The sequence below is a fragment of the Bos taurus genome, chromosome 3 (assembly GCF_002263795.3).
Source record: "Bos taurus isolate L1 Dominette 01449 registration number 42190680 breed Hereford chromosome 3, ARS-UCD2.0, whole genome shotgun sequence".
Classification (NCBI taxonomy): domain Eukaryota; kingdom Metazoa; phylum Chordata; class Mammalia; order Artiodactyla; family Bovidae; genus Bos; species Bos taurus.
Window position 1 is genome coordinate 63,450,693 of NC_037330.1, and position 14,673 is coordinate 63,465,365.

Genomic DNA, 14,673 nt, shown 5'->3' on the forward strand with positions numbered 1-14,673 from the left:
AGAATTATTTGAAATCATTTTATAACAAGAGAACATTGTAGAACAAAATTGCTCAAAATATATGCCTTTCAAAAACAAAGATATTTCACATGGGCTCTAATTTAGTCTTGACTTTTTCTTTGGCTTAGGTTTTTTTGGGGAAGAGTAATCTAAAGCTGATTTTTTTTTTTTTCTTTTCAACATATAGTTTAATTTCATGGGCATGTTAATTCATCAAAGTCGTTGTAATCTAGTCATAAGAAAGTATATTTTCTGCTTTCTTGACTATTTCCTATGTGATAAAAGACAGGGTCAAACATTAACATGAACTCCCACTAAGAGATTCTTCTGTTATTTTAAAGTAAATTATATAACTTGCTTTTTAAATTTCTAATAATTTTTTGAACTTCAGATAGTTAGACAAAACACACAATTGAGCCTAAATATCAGAAAACAAATTAAGATGAAACTTTTTCTTAGAACCAAAATGATTATGAAAAGTTTTAGCCCCTGGTCATAGGAAGAAAAGAAAGGAAAGATATGTGGGTAATTGGAAAGGGAGAGACCAGGATTAAGACTCTCCAGTTAATGCCATAAAATTCTCCAAGAAGTATTGATAAATGTAAATGTATAAAAAAAAGTACATTGTGATCAGTAAACATAGATATACAGTAAGCATTCAATAAATATTGGTTTAAGTTGTAAGTAATTGAAGAGAGCTATGAAAAGTAGAGAAATATTTGGAAACATCTCTCTCTTTTTTTTTTTTGCTTCTAAATATCACTCTTTTCTTGCTTTATCTTTACCTCTCTAAAACTTCTTGTAAATCTTTGCAAATTCTTTTTTTATATTTGCTCCTTCCTATTTTTTCCTCCCTCATCTTCATATATATATATAGATGTGTGTGTGTGTGTGTGTGTGTGTGTGTGTGTGTGTTAGTTTTTCAGTTGTGTCCTATTCTTTGCAACCACATGTACTAAGCCCACCAGGCTCTTCTGTCCATGGAATTCTCCAGGCAGGAGTACTGAAGTGGGTAGCCATTCCCTTCTCCAGGGGATCTTCCTGACCCAAGGACCAAACCCAGATATCCTAAATTGCAGGCAGATTCTTTACCATCTGAACCACCAGGGAAGTTCTCTTCCTGCATGTTTTGGTTTAATTCTTTTTATCTCAAATAACAAAAAGTCTGGGTCTCAAGACTGGAGCAACATTCCTGTAGCATCCCCAGAAGTGACTCAGGTTCTTTGCATCTTTCTGTTCTACCATCCTTAGCATTGGCTTTCAGCCTCATGATCGTTAGATGGCACTTCATTTAGATTCTTGATTGTATCACTGTTCCTATTAGGCGGAAGTTGAAATGTAAAGGGCAAATGTGTGAAGAGAGGGTGTCTGCTCAATTAAATCTCTTTCAAAAGCATTCTTAAACTGCCTCCAGAAGACTCTTGTTTACAGAATTTGGCCATAAGAATAACCACAGAAAGAGAGTCTTGTGTGCTGTGTTGCTTCAGTCATGTCCTACTCTTTGCAACCCCATGGACTGTAGCCCACCAGGCTCCTCTGTCCATGGGATTCTCCAGGCAAGAATACTGGAGTAGGTTGCCATTTTCTTATCCAGGGGATCTTCCTGACCAAGGTATTGAACTGCGTCTTTTATATCTCCTGCCTTGGCAGGTGGGTTCTTTACCACTAGCACCACCTAGGAAGCCAAGAGAGTCTTAGAAATTAAGTGATATCATCTGGACACAAAATCATCCTTTCCAAAATAGAGCTGTAGAGATTAAGAAAAAGGTGATAAAAGTTATAGGCAGGCAAAAAATAAATAAATAAATAAAAACAGTTTATCCTTTATCCCTCAAGTTGGAAATCTAAGAGTCATACTCAGTATTTCAACCTGCTTTAAAATTGCGCTTCAATATTGTTCTTCATAGCACCAGTTACTCAAAGTATTTTATCAATCCCCCATCAAATCTGTCATTCTCTCCCTCTCTCTCTCTCTCTTTTTTTTAATCTCTATTGTACTGCTATAGTAAATTAAATACTAGCCTCCCAGAAGATATTTCCAGTCTAACTCCTGGAACCTGTCAATATTGCTGTATTTGGGGGGAAAAAAAGTCTTTGAAGATATAACTAAGAATTTTGAGATGAAGAGATCATCCTGTATTATCCAGTGGGCTTCCCTGGTGGTTCAGACAGTAAAAAAAAATCCAACTGCAATGTATTATCCAGGTAAATTGTAAATCCAATGATCCAAGTATCCTTATAAAAAAAACTCAGGGGAAATTTGAAAGGTGGAAGAGTAGAAGGTGGTGTGAAGATGAAAGCAAAGATTGGAGTGATACTGGCACAGCCAAGGAAAGCCAGCAGCTACAAGAAGCTGGAAGAGACAAGGAAACAATCTCCTACAGAATCTCTACAGGGAGCACAGCCCTACCAATACCTCTGACCTTCAACTCCTAGCCTCCAAAATTGTGAGATAATACATTTCTGTTGTTTTAAGCCACCAAGCATGTGATAATTTGTACAGCAGCTTCAGGAAATTAATACAGCTACCTTAATCTATACCAGTATTACTTGGGGGAGGGGGGTATGCGTAGTTGCAATAGTGCTAAATTGCCTTCCTCCTTCCATTCTTATGGCAGAAAATGAAGAACTAAAGAGCCTCTTGATGAAAGTGAAAGAGGAGAGTAAAAAAGTTGACTTAAAGCTCAACATTCAGAAAACTAAGATCATGGCATCCGGTCCCATCACTTCATGGGAAATAGATGGGGAAACAGTGGAAACAGTGTCAGACTTTATTTTGGGGGGTTCCAAAATCACTGCAGATAATGACTGCAGCTGTGAAATTAAGACGCTTACTCCTTGGAAGAAAAGTTATGACCAACCTAGATAGTATATTGAAAAGCAGAGACATTACTTTACCAGCAAAGGTCCATCTAGTCAAGGCTATGGTTTTTCCAGTAGTCATGTATGGATGTGAGAGTTGGACTGTAAAGAAAGCTGAGCGCCAAAGAATTGATGCTTTTGAACTGTGGTATTGGAGAAGACTCTTGAGAGTCCCTTGGGCTGCAAGGAGGTCCAACCAGTCCATCCTAAAGGAGATCAGTCCTGAGTGTTCATTGGAAGGATTGATGTCAAAGCTGAAACTTCAATACTTTGGCCACCTGATGCGAAGTGCTAACTCATTGGAAAAAACCCTGATGCTTGGACAGATTGAGGGCAGGAGGAGAAGGGGACGACAGAGGATGAGATGGTTGGATGGCATCACCAACTCAATGGACATGAGTTTGGATAAACCCCAGGAGTTGATGACAGACAGGGAGGCCTGGCGTGCTGCTGACCATGGGATCAAAAAGAGTCAGACACAACTGAGCAACTGAACTGAACTGAACTGAACTTCTTTCTAACCCTGGTCCCATGTTTGCAAGTCACTATAGTAGTTTTCTTATAACCACATTTGATTATTACTTTGTGTTAAAACTTTTAGGTTGTTTCTCATTGACTACAGGCTATGAGTCGTTTAAATTCCTTCATAGGTCATACAAGTGCCTTTTCAACAAAACACTTTTTTATCCATATGAATTTAGCTCCTTATACTCTTAACTTGAATCATGGTTTTCTGCTATGCTGTGAATTCCCCTGTTATATACCATGCTTTAATTTCTCTGTATGCATTTGTTTCTCTGCCCAGAACACTGTCTTTCCATGTTCAGTAAGATTCTCTTTTGTGTGTGCCAATCAGTGCTTTATTCTGTGATCCCATGGTACATAATGCTGTAATTCTTTAAATTCTGTTAAAATGGAACCCCTCAATAGTTTGGCAGTCCTCATAATTTATACTTAGCAGCTGCATAATAAGAACTTAACAAAATTTTTGTCAAATAATAAAAAACTGATATATATTGTGGTCATTTAGAATTGGGTGCTACCAAAACTTCCATGGAAGAGAGAAGAAAGGCCATTGGCTTCTGCTAAAAGTACATGACTAGACACTTTAAAATAGCAATTTTGGTAAAGATGTAGGTGCTGATCATTGATTGCTGGAAATTAAAAAGTAGCAGGTGCTTAGGAGTTAAATAGAGTAACAGTAGATTTTGAGTTCGAGAAATCTGGCCGCAGGAAAAAGCAAAGTTACATGTGTCTAGCATTTTAATTAGCTTCTGATATTATATTCATTTTTAAAGAGTTTGGATTATAATTTATGATTTAGGTCATGTGTTGTTGCTGCTGCTGGTTTTTCTGCCTGATTATCTATTCCCCCTACCTTTGCTAAGAACATTCTCCTTTTGTTTAGAATCATTGCCTCTCCCTCATTTTATAGAGTTTTAACGAGACTGGAAATCAAGCTGTCTTGACTTGCACTAATTGAGGTATGGTATGTGACCAGTCTTGGCCAATAGATTCTCATTGTTGGTACTTTGACTCTTGAAAGAATCAATAGAGAAAATGGCCTAAGTTCATTCATTTCAAGGGAGAGCCTTGATGAGATGCCTGAGTGGTTCGTGACACTTAAACACTCATAGATGATCTTTTTCCTGTCTTTTTCTTTTTTGCAACCCGTTTTATCTTTCCATTGATTCTTGGAACTACCTCTTATTCTTCCAACAAGTTTTCCTGCTTATGCTATCCAATTTCTGTAACTTTCAACCAAAGAATCCAAACTGCCTTAACTTATTTAGCTGAAAATTTTATTGATAATAGTGAATGGTAACCAACCTTAAAAAAGGAAAAAAGAATATTCTTTAGTGGAGACAAAAACTAATGTTTGCTTGATGGCACCTATTCTAATCATATTACTCAATGGCTTATATTAAGGAAAAAAATGTTTCCCTTTTCTCAGAGAAATTGAAAGAATAAGTTTAAAAAATCATTTCAGACATCTTTGTAAAAAGTTAAATGTCACAGATTCAAGATTATTCAAATTTACACAGAAAAGTACTTAAAGAAGATCAACTAGATAAAATCTGTGATGTTTGTCATTTCTAATTCCGGTAATTAAGTGCTGCTCTTGTTCTACTTGAAAAGGCCTCTATGGAATTATATTAATGGCATAATGGAGAGTCGAAGAAAAAAATCAAAACTATTATGAAAAAAATGATATTGAAAAATTCATGAGCTGGATCCTTCAGAAAAAGAGAGTGTTTATGGTGATAGATGATAAGGATTACTGGAATGATATGTGGTCTTTTTCTACAAGGACATGCCACCACCTATGTTTCTAAAATCTATAAAATGCATTAAAAACATTCTCATCAGGAAGATGACAGTCAAATGCTTTAACAATTAAGTTGTTCCATTACAATCCCACCATTTTATTCTTGTTTCTTTCCCAAAAGATGATTGCTTAATTTCTGTTATAAGATGATTATTATTGATATAGTCAATGTGATCATTATGGCTAAATATACTAATATTTCATCCTTTTTTAAAATGAGAAAAGTATCCTGCTTGGGATTTAGAGATATGAACCTAAGAAGGAGTAGTTATTATTTGTCTGTTTTACACTGATTTGTCTGCCTTCTGCTCAGACTCTGTTCAGCCCTTTGTGACAAGGAAAAAAATGGAAGGCAGGAAATTCTGAGTGGGATTCAAAGAAAGATAATAAAAAAAAAATTCTTAGAGCCCTAGTAAATCAAGTAATAGTATGACATTAATCAAAATACTTAACTTTGTTATTTCTGTTTCTTTAGTTCTGAAATGGTTATTATTTCACATAATCTTCTTATCTCATGGAATTGCACAGAGGAAAAGAAATAAAATGTGAGAAAAATTTTAACTAAAAAACAATTCTGTGCAAATGCAAAATACAATATTAATTGAATCACACATTATATTATTATAATAACTTGGGTTAATGTTCTCCACAAATAATAAAACATTTGATTTTTTATAAATTAGATAAACATTTTTAAAATATATTCATATGTGATAAAACATATAGAACTTAAAATTTGCACACATACTCTCAAAGAAAAGTGAAATGCTTCCATCATGTACATACTGGCTAATTCTTTTTTAAGAGAAATTTTAAATTCCAAAAAAGAAATTGAAGAAAGGTTTTCTAGAAATATGGGTAACAATATGCAGTAGATGTTTATCTGTTTTAGATTTTGCTATGAAATTTGCCTTGCATTTATGGCCGATGTTACCATCAGCTTTTACTCCTAATCAACACTGATCCATTTCTATTAGTCGTAGTGCAGATGCTATCATGTGAAACCTGGAGTCCTCCACCCTATCTACGTGGCATTTTCTATTCTTGTTCTATAGCAAGTTGTAAAGCAGAAAGTATAATACAACCTTTTTTTAAGTACATATTGATCAAGATATTCCAATGCATTAAAAAAGTTCATGTGTTTTGTTGGCTGATACTGTTTATATGTTCAACTTTTTAATAATTGCATTTTAATTGAGTCATATATAGCATAAAAGCTAATTGTATATGCGTCATCTACTTGAATAATACTTCAAGGTACATCTTTTCATTTTATTGCTTTTATTGATACTGTTACAGTTTGTGATTTTCCCACAGCTGTTTTTATTTTGTGAAAATCATTCATCCCATGAGCATGACTGTAGCTCTAAGCATTTTATAATAAATTGTTATGATCATTAAACACATGTAGTTAAGGACTTCTTTGCATCCATTTCCTTGTTCTTAGTTTTAATTTTTCATCATCTTTATTAATTTTATATATCAAATACAATTTTCAAATCCCCCAATTAACAATCTACATATGCTCTGTATACTGAGAGCTGGCTTCCCACATTGTTTCCACACATGGTGCACATCCCTTCCCTGGTAGAGACTTCCCAGCAGCTCATTGGCTCACTTCCTGCTCTTGTTGCTGATTGCCTCCCAGTCCTGCTGTATACTGTGGCCCTTGGGGATTTCCCACCCCCCTGCTTCATCTTCTCCTCTTCTGGTCTCCCAAACAATGTTCCAATTATGTCTCCTTCTCTGTAGCTCCCCTGATCATCTCTTCCCACTTGCTTCTGTTCTCCCTTTTGATGTAAAGCCTATGATTGTCACAAGATGCTCACTTTCACAGCTGGCACTAGTTATTATTCATTCATTCATTATTCACTCAGTCCACAAGCATCTCTTTAGGGCCTACTCATTATCAACATCTTGCTAGGGACTGAGGCTGCAAACGTGAGCATGACACAGTCACTTCCTTCAAGGAATTTTGAGTTGTGCTCTAGAAGGGAGATTTCAGAATTTTAAAGCCTGAAACAATGGTCTTCATTTAAAAAAAATTTCTGGACCCCCAGAAAAATTTGCTCTGGAAAAATGTCTCTTATGAGATTCATTTTCCTTTCATGAATTCCTAAGTGACACACAGCCTGCTTTGGTGAGAAACAAAACTTCATGAAACTTCAGTTCAAGGCTGATGTGAAACCACCTGTGAATACATACTAACTTCCACTGTTATATTGTATGTTGAACCTCTGGAAATATCAGTTCTTATAAATAATGGAAATGATAATCAAATTTTTGCAGGAAATAAACCACTAAATGGTGTATTATATGTGTCAGTAGTTGGTAAAATTAGTTCTCAGCTTTACCTGATACCGGACTGTGAAGTTGCGTAAAATTTAGATTTTTTTTTTTTTTTTAATTTATACAATTTCTTGTTCCAGATGTCCCACAGGACAGCATTTCTGAGGTAACTATGGAGAAGCTAGACCCCAAGATTAGAATGGTGTATAGACTCAGCCCACTATAAACAAAATATAAAATCTAGACTAAACAACAAAATCCACAAACAATAACAATAGCAACTTTACTGTGAATTTCCAGAAGGTTTTGGGGGTAATTTCCCTTCTTCTGAATTAATTTACCTCTATAAAAATAAAATTTTAATAGAAAAAGTAAAAATTCTGTTTCATAGATTGTATTTTATATGCAGTGATCCCAGAGACCCTATAAAGTATATACACACAGAGCCAGTATTCAGTAAGTGGAACAATGTCACTCAACATCTGAGTAAGATTCCTACTTATAATGTTTTTTTTAAAAAGGCCAGATGGGAAACATTTTCCATGATATTAATGAGGTAATTCTATCCTTGCTGGGCCAGGAGGATGGGGGGCAGGGAGGAATACTATATATTGTAAATGCCTAATTAAGCTGGAGAGAAGTCAAATTATAAAGATCTGACAGAAATGCCACTACAATGGACCTCAAAATGTAACAAGGAGCAAAAAAATTACTGCAAATGTAGACAGCAGTAATAGCAACAAAATGTCCAAAACAAGGAAACTAAGAATTCCTGTGAACTGTGCTGTATGATATTAAGTTTGGCTGCCACAATTTTCTGATAGACTTTAAGTCTATCAGGGAAAGAAAGCATCTGAGAATCTCGTCTCTTAAAGGAACAAAGAATTGTTAGCTTGGCAATGAAAACATGCATAAGAGGATTTCAAGAGCTGTCTTAAAATATTTGAAGGAGTGTAATCTTTAAGAATTCGGACCTATGGATTTCTTTCCAAAGGATAAAAAAGAATGAAGCCCATTGAAAGTTTTACTGAGGCAGATTTCAGTTCACTATTAAGAAGATTCAACTGTTAGAGTCATCAGAGTCTCTGGAAGTTGATCCTGTTACGGCAGGCTCCAGTGGCTCCTGGGGGCATTGCCTGGTTGGGCCTGAATGCTCAAAGGCCGAGACAAACATTGACGTATGAGGCCATGTTAAGTAGATTATTATCTGTCTGGCTATGACAGAGAAGGCCAAAGAATTTGGGCAAAGTAGTAAATAACTACTAAAAGTTTTGGTTAACAGACATGTGACAGTTAATTTTTTAAAATTTTTTTGACTTGGAAACTCTTTTCCTATTTCTTTCCTTCTTACAATTAGGATAAATTCTATATTAAGTTTTCTATTTTACATAGGGTACCTATATTAAGCAGTCAGAAATAAATCTATGTGCTAACATTTTTGTATACAACTAATGTTAACATAAAAAATGTCCATGAGGCTCTAAATTAATGTCAACCAACAAAAGAGTTAAGTAAGTAAGCCTCTCTATCTACATAATCAAGTTTCTGTCCTTGAGAAGCTTACAATCTTCTTGCAGAAAAATCTTAAACTCATCAAGCTTAGAGGTCATCATAAAAGGTCACTAGTAGACTAGACTACCCTGCTGGCTCAGATGGTAAAGCATCTGCCTACAATGCAGGAGACCCAGGTTCAATCCCTGGGTTGGGAAGATCTCCCGGAGAAGGAAATGGCACCCCACTCCAGTATTCTTGCCTGGAAAATCCCATGGACGGAGGAGCCTGTAGACTACAGTCCACGGGGTCGCAAAGAGTTGGACATGACTGAGCGACTTCACTTCACTTCAGTAGACTAGACTGATGGTTTTTTCCTGTTGGTTGTTTGCTTTTAAGAATCTCAAGCAGCAGTTCTTATAAGGTTGGATTCTCCAGAAGCAGACACTGAGTGGTGAGAGGATGTTTTGTATGTCCCGTATTTAGTGTATTTATGAGGGGAGAAGGCAATGGCACCCCACTCTAGTACTCTTGCCTGGAAAATCCCATGGACAGAGGAGCCTGGTGGGCTGCAATCCATGGGGTCGCTAAGAGTCAGACATGACTTCACTTTCACTTTTCACTCTCATGCACTGAAGAAGGAAATGGCAATCCACTCCAGTGTTCTTGCTTGGAGAATCCCAGGGATGTGGGAGCCTGGTGGGCTGCTGTCTGTGGGGTCGCACAGAGTCAGACACGACTGAAGTGACTTAGCAGCATGAGGGGCTATGGCAACCCACTCCAGTACCCTTGCCTGGAAAATTCCATGGACTGAGAGGCTCCTCAGAGCCTGGTAGGTTACAGTCCATGGGGTCGAAAAGAGTCGGACAGGACTGAGCGACTTCACTTCACTCACATGAAGGGCTAAGGACACCTATAAAAGGGAAAGGGAAGAAGCCAGCCTTGGCAAAACAGGAAACTCTTGTATTGTAGCCCAGACCAAACCTTCTCTAAACCCAGTAGGAGCTACAGCAGATAAGATCTATCAAAATTGTTCAGCAGTGGGCGACATGGCTAGATCTTTATACTTCTGCTTTGAATAACCATCAGGTATACCTCTAGGAGGGATATATCTTTGGCCAAAGTAGCTCTTTGCAGCTGAGGCAAATCTTGAAACCTTGATCTAAACCTGTGTCCCATAAAGAAGTCAATAAATGAAATGGACAAAATTGAATCTTCTTTCCTGAAAGCTAGGGTAAAACATCTAGAACCTCAACCTGACAGCTATAAAGATCATTTCGAAACACCTAGAATCCCATAGACCCTGAAAGCATAGTGGAAGAATCATATTAGCTAATAGTTTTATAGTAGATAAGTACCGCATGCTCTTTGAAGTATTTTATATACATAACTCTTATTCCTCACTTTAACTGTGCAAGATACACACTACTCATTCCATTTTAACAGGTACAGAGAGGTTAAGAAATCTGGCCAAGGTCACCTAAATCTTTCGGCTCCAAAGTCTATACTTGAAACCACTACAAACTACTCTGCCTATATATCTTTATAAAAGGTTTCATGGATAGGGCTGTATATAAGAAAGAAGGTATACTAAAAGGTAAGCCTTGAAGACTTGTAGTAATAGACTTGGCATAATCCTCATGCAGTGGTGGCTCCAGAGGGACAGCAGCTGGGGACCACAGTAAATTATACACTCTACTGCAGGAGACCAGAACTGTGAATGTTCAAAGCTGCCACAATCTGTTTCTTCTTAATGAGCTTTCAGCCAGACCATATCCTCTGCCTTCTTTGTTGTTAGGGACAGCAACTGAGTTCTTATAAATTGAATGTGATCAGAATCTAGTCACAGTTTCCAAGTATGACCAATAAGAATATATCCCTCAAAATCATTCATTTCTTTTTCCAAATGATTGAGATAGAAACCTTCTCAAAGCAACCTTGAAAATCATGTATACAAGAACATGGTTCAGAGCAGCATGACCAACAGAACTAATTTTGAGTAAGAAATATGTTTCTCTTATATTTGCATCACTATATATGGTTTTTTTTTTTTTTTGGACTTCTCAGGTGGTGTGAGTGGTAAAGAATCCACCTGACAATGCAGAAGACATAAGAGATGTGGGTTCGATCCCTGGGTCAGGAAGATCCCCTGGGGGAGAGCATGGAAACCCATTCCAGTATTCTTGCCTGGAGAATCCCATGGACAGAGGAGTCTGGCAGGCTACAATCCATAGGGTTGTAAAGAGCTGGATGTGACTGTAGCAACTAAGCATGCAAGCGTATATGTTTCATTTACTTGATTCTACCATCTAGCCTACCCTTAGGTATTCTTCCCACTCAGAGAGTTTTAAAATATTTCCAATGTCATTATTATATGTAGAGAATGCTCCTCACTTGCAGGTCAGGGTAGAGTTTCTTCCTTTGTTATGCTGATTTACCACTAACTCCAAGTTAACATCAGTGCGTATATGTGCTATTGTGGTTCGTATAGCTAAGCATTTGGTATATACAACACATCAGACTCCATGAAGATGATCAGACTCAGACCTGGCATAGATTTGGGGGTAGAGGTTGGACCGGAATGTGTGAGGTGAGAAGGTGCAGAGATAAAATGAAATATGCTCAGCAGTATTGACAATGCTTCAAAACTGCCCCAGACAGCCGACCACCAGGTTCATCCTGGTTAACCTGAGGGCTGTGGTGAGAGAGGTATGAAGGTGTCACAATGATGAGCTCTGCCAAGCTCAGTCTACCAGCTGAGCTTTGGGGTTTGTAAAGCTTCTAAACAGTGTAACAAATGATGGGGTCTCTGTTGGCTAAAGGTCCAGTTGAACAATTCAAATTTAAAATGAAAAAAATCTGATCCTATTTATCAAGTACTTGTCAAAAATTAATAAAAACATATTTTAGTTAACAGTCCAATATTATTTATTTGCTCAAAAACATTTTTGAGTTCCTACTATGTGCCAGAATTATTTTGGCCCCTGGGGATATGCAGTGAATGAAGCAGAGTAAAATCTCTGACTTTCAGTTCTATTTAATACTGAATTCTGGGTAGGTTGTGATAATGGTGAGAATTGTTATTCTTAGACCACTAAATAAGGTGGAATCTCCCTGACCTAAGATTTAGAAATTCAGAGTAGATGAAAACAAGAGTGTGGCAAACAGTTAAAGGCATCTTTGGGGAATGGTCTTCGTTACAGCAATTTTAGTTATTTACCCTGGAGCTGAGTGGCAATCTGAAACCACTGAGAAGCAGAGTTACAGATTCAAAGCTTTATTATGCTTCATAAGGCAGGTTTGAAAGAAAAAGTATGATAAATAAAATTTAATAAAGAGCTGAGCTATACAAAGTGAAAAGTACATACATGTATTTTCTGTAATGCCTGTACTATTTGGCTTGAAACAGAAAACAGGCAAAACACATTAAGAGAAATAACATTTAAAAAACATATTGCTATGTATGTTGTGAATGATTTTTATGTATGTAGAAATTCTAATGAAAACATCATAATTTAATTTATTACATAATTTATAGTAGAAGTATATTTTCAAATATACACAGATTAAACATCAAATATGTGGCACAATTCACAAATTTGGTTTTTATGTAATATAACAATTAGCATGACTGTGTAAAACTTATTTATAAATATTACTTATGTTGAGTAAAATCAAAATCAGAAAGATGATACCTTCTTCCATCACTCACTCACTCACTGTAAAATCAAACTACTCACAAGTGGAAATCCCACCAACCCAATGGAGTATTTAAAGATACACATGGCCCATGTATGTTTCTAATTCACTTTACACATTCACAAACCTGATTCTTCACATTTTGCTATATGAATAAATCTAATTCAAAGGGAAATGAGAAGATGAACTTTTATGCCTTCTCTTTAGGCATGCTGTAAGTGACACAAGGGAAAGCAAATGGCTTTTTTCAAGAAAAGTTCATTTCTATCCTGAGCTATTGTACTCTAACCTGTAAATTAACCTGGTTTAATTTAGCTTTACTTAAATTTGAAATTAATAATTAGCTCCTGGATCATTCCTCCTGTACCAATAAAGCAATGCTCCATGAAATGTTTTGTTGAAACATGAGAACTACTAATCAAATGGAAAGGTTTGTTCCTTGCTACTTTTGCCGGCAGTAGTGAGAATTTGGGCAACGTTTCTCACTCAAATTGAATTTACTCTTCTTTAATTTGGTCTGGAGGAAACAGTAGTGATGGAAGTTCTACAGAGACAGATTGATTCAGAGGTCAAACAATAACAAAATAGGAAAGAGAAGTTAATGAATCTTTACCATGTGAGGTGATGCTCAGAAGGTCCTGGAGAATCCATAAGCCTGGTGAGAAAAGCTTGAGTAGTCTGTTAATAACACAAGGGCTTTGAAATTGAATTTATCTTGTATACTCAGCTGTTTGGGGAGTACATCATTTGTAAGACATTCTTGTTATTAATATTTTCCATTCCATGAGCTCTCATGACAAACTATATACTTTTTCACCACATTAATTTTAAATTTAAAATGAACATCTGGTAACTGCATTTATTCATCTGATTCTTAACTATTCTACTCTCTCTGATTTTTCTTCTTTTACCTTTCCAGGTACCCAATTTGAATTTGGGTACCGTAGATTTAAAGTCATCAAATGCCTATTGTTCAGATCAGAAAGATGATACCTTCTTCCGTCACTCACTCACTCACTCACTCAATCAACATGCATTCTGTGGGACATAACTTTAGTCTAAAGACAACTTGTTTATCTTATTCCAGTCTCAAGTAGGCCGCCTCTGTGCTCCCAGAGCACTGTTCATGGTTTTGTCTTGAGTTCAGTCAAAAGAGAGACTGAAACAAATCTTGAGGTATGTAGTTTATTTGAGAAGAGAGAAGAACAAAAAGAGACTGAGATCTGGAAGAAAGAAAAATTTATGTAAGTGTTCATTATTGAGAGTGCCTCAGAAAGCACCAGGAGCTTAATTCTCTTGGAACCTCTGAGAAGCAAGCGGAATGTTTCCCAGAATTGTCCATTTGAAGGATGAGGCTGGTTTCCATTATTCACTGCCTGCCTTCCCTCATTGGTTGAGAGTTGCCCCCTGGAGCTTAAACTCCCATAAATGTTCAAGCAGAGGCTTCCATTGTGGTGGAGAAGTTCCCAAGGTAAAAAGCAGAAAGATGGAAAACAGGAGCTTGAGTGAGATCCCTGCCAAGGCAATGTGAGTCTGAGTTCACATGGAAATTTCTGCATAAATGGAACTGAATTTAGAAGTGGACTCAAGAGATGTGAAGATGGGGAACCAAAAGGGTCAGCTACATTCTTCAATGTACCACATCATTTATTTTTTAAGTGCAATTGTCCATCTTTTTCACTAGGCTGAGAATTATTAAGGGTGGAGGCCCTAGTTTCTTCTTCAGTACCAAGAAGTATGTCTGGTTTACAGCAGCGTTTCCCAAATTCTTAAATAGAAAGTGAAATAATATTTCTCCATCTCGATGTACAATGAACTGATTGTGTATGTAGTGTTGCTTCTTTGTGAACTAAAATGATATTCATATTTACTTAATTACAGTATGTTATTCATACACACACATTCATTTATTTATGTATTAAGGAGTAAGAGATCAGTTACAGAAAAAAAAATCTAAGTTACATATCTATTAAGTTATTTGTTGATGCATGACAATCCATCCC

The 14,673-nt window shown here is 36.5% G+C and overlaps 1 non-coding gene across 1 annotated transcript; it reads left to right on the forward strand.

Moving 5' to 3' along the window:
* Positions 1–9,117: 9,117 nt before the first annotated feature.
* On the forward strand, positions 9,118–9,189 carry TRNAC-ACA (transfer RNA cysteine (anticodon ACA)). The gene has a single exon. It is a non-coding gene; the product is annotated as a tRNA-Cys (tRNA).
* The last annotated feature ends 5,484 nt before the right edge of the window (positions 9,190–14,673 follow it).